Consider the following 5,600-nt stretch of genomic DNA (forward strand, 5'->3'; position numbering starts at 1 on the left):
GGCAGCATGCTGTTAGATGACCTGAAAGATGTGATGTCAGTCCAAGAGGCTAGTACTCTACATGGCCCACATCTGTTCTCTAAATGTGGATTTAGCACTGTGCAGACATTAATTTGTAAAAGATAGACGGATACGCTGTCATTCGAATTCATCAGGAGTCCACAGTGTTGGAATGTGACATGACTGGCTCCCACTCACTGCTAATCATGCATTTTTGTGCTCTGCTAGATTGTCTTCATCTATTAGAATCGCTCATGTTGGAGTGATTATGCTCATTGTTCTTCTCACAGTGTAAAATTACCGGGAACAATAGCATGCAATGAGAAGTTGCCATTACTCACATTTTACAAAATCATGTTAGCTGTAGGACATTCATCAGACTCGTTGTTTGGTATTGCCAAAACTAAAAGAGATTAAAAAATGAACTACTCTACATTTGTGCTCACTGTGCAGACACACTCCTAATATATGTATACAAGGCTAGAGTATCCAGGGTTGGATCCTACCACAGCGCTCTTAAGATATTGAATTCCCATGTTTGTATTGGGAATCTATCATAATAAGGGCTGACATTATAAGGGCTGTCAGGTGGCACTGAATTATCAATCAGTGTTAATTGGCATGCACAGGACATCACATGCTGAAAGCAATGGAAACCTTATAAAGTTAAATAGTTTTGACCATCTGAGCATCTTGTTACATTTTGGTTTCATGGGGCATTTAGACGACATCCAAACAGTTTATGAAGCATCCACTATGTTTTAGTCACATGGAGGCAGTAAGAAAGCTATAATCAGAACCGCAAAAATGGCATCCACGACTGAAAAATGTCATATTTTCACCTTCTCTACAGTTCTGTTCCGACATCCACTGAGTACTGAGAAAAATATCTGACTCATTAGCATCTAACTGCTCCTATGTTAGCCTGGCTAGTGCTCACTTTGCTATTTGGAGTTTTCTGTATGAGAGGTTGCATTCAGAAGCTTTATATAAGGTTTAAATATTATAAACTGTAGGCGGAACTGATAAATGCTGTAAAAATAAAGTTCAATATTTTTCAGTGACAGAAACAAGCTTACACATGTTTTGACAAAAAATAGAGAAACTGACAAGTGAAAATTCATTCCTGAAGCACAAAGCTCTTGTGTGTGTGTGTGTGTGTGTGTGTGTGTGTGTGTGTGTGTGTGTGTGTGTGTGTGTCAGAAATGCACCTGTGGTGCCTTTTAGTTGGGTTTTGCCATTTTGCTACAAGCCTAACCATCTGCTACATAAATCTCAGATTTAAAATGATAATTTTAATTAAATGATCCCACATGTGGATTTCTATGACATTAGAAACAAATCTAATACAACTAAGCACAGTATGTCAAAGTTACCCATTTACTAAATCACATTCATTACTGAAAATAACTGGTGTACAGCAGTAGCAATAAATCCAACACTGACTGCATGGTATTAGCAATGTTTTACTATATCAGCCTTTGATTCCAAGTGGTAATTAGCACCAATAGAATGGCCTGACACCATTATCAGCTTCACTGCATTCACACGCACACATAAATAAATCAATAACTGTACTCACAGTTGGGGAAAGTGAAGTTGATGTTCTTCTCCCCAGTCCACCTTCCAATACTGAAGTCTCTTTAAATCAGACGTGTTTAAAGTTCCCCTTTAAAAAAAATTGATCAATTAGCGGGCCAGCAAGAGAAAGAGACGGGAAAGCGGTTGCTAGTCACTCCGGTCCATCTCTTGATTGAATTTCCAGTGTGGTGCAATTGTATCACCAGGTGCTCAAACTGCAGGAGGGAGTGGACACAGGTCACCACACTCGACAGGGTTCTACTTTATTTGCAGCCTTAAGGGCTTCTATCAGCAGCTTTATAAAGGCAGAGAATTGGCAGACTGTGCACAAAAGCTCTCTAGAGCTTTCTGAAGAAAGCCTCAGTTAATGTTTCTGGTACTACAAATATCCTTATACACACATGCAAACACCCAAACAAGCATAGACGTGTGCACATTATCACATCCTAGTAACACAGACAAAATAGAATAACACAAGGCAGAAATATGAATGGGCATGTAGATGCGCACATTAAAACCTTCTTATTTCTGATATAGAATAAAAATGTTTTTTAAAAAAACCTTCCGGAAAATACTCACGATAAATATATCCTCTGAGTTATGTTAAATGAAGGACACAGGATATCGGCTGTTAACCTGAGCTGAATGCATAATTCAGAACAGGTCAGAGCAGAGTGTCACATGCAGCCTGGTCCTTTGTCCATTCACAGCCATCAGATTACACTGGTGCTTTTTACAGGCAGCTGATCACTTTCCTTTAGAGTAAACCTTGCTGATGAGGGGGATCGGTGAATGACACACTGCCTTTCAACTGTGATTTCATGCTACTCACATTTCTCATTACTGTATTTTGTGATAACATAACAGGCAATATTAATTTCAGTTCATTTCGGTTTTATTTATATAGCACCAAATCATAGTAGTCATCTTAATTTCACAGGAACAAAAAAATGCTCATTAGCATGCTGAAACAGGGCTTGGCTCGTAGTAATATATGGGAATTTAAAAACTTTTGAAACACAACTGAATCCATTTAAGTCACACAAGTTGGATCAGTGTCATTTTTATCGCCCATTAAAATGTACTGACAGTGTTTCTTTTTTAAATAATGTGCTGTGATAAAGGCTCATTTATGGTGAATAATTGTGCTGTTTTTGGTGTAGATGCATTTCAAATACGCAGGCTCTTTCATCTTGGTTTATTATCAAAGTTTTTTATCTGACATATAAGAAAGAGAGTCATATGGAAGGCTGTAACTGAATACTGCGTCTACACATGGATCCAAAACAGAAGAAAAAAACATGCAACAGAGTTCCTAAGCAGAAGATGACATATTCATACTGCTTGTTTTAACCAAATCCTGTGGGTATTTTGGCTACCAGAGCATAACAGTAGAAATAAAGTAGTAATAGGTTAATTTTTTATCAAAGCTGCTTGGCCCTCAGGGACTATTTTATTAATCTAAAGCCATGAACATAACATAATGTGATATACATAAATGTTTAAGTGGGTAGTGCTGTTTTCTATATAAAGCCTGTGAATATTTTTCAGCTTGCTGCTACCAAAGACAGACGATGTGAAACGCCAGTGCATTTAATACTCCTTACAGAGAGGACAGGCTGTGTTTAACACCACCTTATTAAAAGTGGCATCTGTGCAAACACTTGACTGTACTCTGAAATAAGCAAACAGGGTTGTCCCTGTTTCAACATAATGTGAATCAGAGGATATCAGAGCACGGCTGCCTCTGTGCACAGCTGCACTGCACTGTCTCTGTTAACCTTGTGCCTGTGTTTTCTCCATTTAACGCACACCATAAATGTATCCCAGAGTGAGCTCTTTAGCATCCTCTGCTGTTCTCTGTGAGGAGAGCAGGGATTTGGTCTGATCTTGTTAAATCAGGTCAGCATTATTCAGACATCTATGGAAGCAGGAGAGCAAACGGGATAATGGACTGACGAGATAGGTTTAAGGAAGCGAGTGGGTGGAAAAGGTGGGGAGTGCCAGCTTTGTGTATTAATAGTTCTGACAATATAGCCCTTTTCACTGAAGACATTCTGTATTGTCACAGCAGGACAAGCAAGTGTGCATAAAATGATTAATAATGGCTGAGCTGCATTTAGAGGGAGTACACTCTTGCCCAATTATCTAGTTGGATAAGCAGTTAAGAAAGTGGATGGATGGATGGATGGATGGATGCTCACTGTCACGCTTTCATGGCTGACTGGGATATTCAACAGAACAAAGTCAATTTTCTAGTACTGCCTGTGATTTTACAATGACTCATAATGTATGGTTTTAAAAAGGCCTTTCACTGGAGGTTTGAAGTATAATTCTGAAAAGCTGTCATTTAGTTTTCCTTGATGTGCATAAATCAGAACCAAAAGCACTGAAATAATGTTACTTTCTCGCCTCTTAATCTTGGCAGACGGAAAACCAGCCTTATACAAAACCCAGCACTTCCTATACATACAACATACTTGCCATACATACTTAGTGTATGAGAAGGATATAATTATGTTTACTCCAGAAAATTATGGTTATAGTATACAATCATATTAGTCTATATAACAGGTATCAGGCACAGTAGTGTCCGGGTACACTTAGCCTGTAGCAGTTAAAAGGTATCATACATTATTGTCAGTGCCACATGTTGTACAGGGTCAGGATATAAACCTTTGAAAGGTGCCATATCAGGTACACTGCCATGTTAGAGCTTAGTGGAAGTATAGTGGCACTCTCTTGGAAGAGAGCAAAGTATTTAGAAGACAAAAAATATGAAATAACATATGAGACTGGAGCAAAGTTGGAAAATTCTATTTGCATTTCACATATTATATATATTTGGTGCAGTAAAATAAGGTTAGAGGAAAACATTTAATCATTGCCCAATGCTGGCACATCTACAGTCGTGATGATTAATCTGGATTATCCATACTGGGGAAAACAAACAAACAAACAAAATAAATAAAGAAGCGACAGGTTGAGCTTTACATATAAATACTGGTGAGCTTTATGTCTAACTATTGATCATCTTTGTAGAGCATAATTTATGAAACCTCTACTAAATTGATACATTATAAAATAAAGGTAACCATTAATCTGCAGCACAAAAATGTATAGTGTATGACCAAAAATGTATGACCAAATACTCACATATGTCAATTAGGGTACTGGTTAATAGTAATGGTATTGATGGAGGCCGGTCTACCTCATTTTGGATCAGCTGGTAAATGAACGTGACTCCCCCCCCCCCCCTTTTTTTTTTTTCTCTTTTCGCTTGAGACTGAAAAACAGTAGTTTTGCCACAAGATGGCAGTGTGCTTTACTGATTTATATTACTCCCAACCCTCAAGAGAACCTATGATGAGGACTTTATGATGAATATTTGATTCATTTTAATAAATTAACATAAAAATTAACAGAGCTTTTCAACTGCATCCTGCGCTGACCTGTCAGAGACCCCCTCTTTGTTTCTTTTTACGTCCTTTTATTTTAGACCGTCTTACCTTACATAACCAAGCACAGACTAATTAAATTTGAAATGCATTGGACTACGGGTGTTTGTCAAGGCAGCTGTTTCTTTTTATAAGCCTCTTAACTCGATCAGTTTCATTACCACGTGTGACATGTTTGAGAACCATAATTATTCCACAGGCCGCAGTAACACAATACATGAAGGATGTTACACAAATGCTGCAGCTGTATTAAGCTAAAAAGTCACTCTAAGCCTAGCAAAGGTACATTTATATTTCTAGACTACATTTATGGTAAAATATTATATGGTTGTACACGTATTGGTGATAATAGTCTTAGAAGTGTTTAGGCTATATTTATTTTTCTTTCAGTTTTAGCATCATTTCAGGAACTCTGCCTGGATTATAAGCACTCTAATATCTCCTGATATGTTTTATCCACAAACACACCTTTTTTACGGCCACAGTCTTTCCACTGGTGATACAAGGGGATTTGCATTGAGGCTCCAGTGGGCAGGCAGCAGCAGCGCTCTGCGGCTGATT

The sequence above is a fragment of the Neolamprologus multifasciatus genome, chromosome 16 (assembly GCF_963576455.1).
Source record: "Neolamprologus multifasciatus chromosome 16, fNeoMul1.2, whole genome shotgun sequence".
In the NCBI taxonomy this organism is placed as follows: Eukaryota; Metazoa; Chordata; class Actinopteri; order Cichliformes; family Cichlidae; genus Neolamprologus; species Neolamprologus multifasciatus.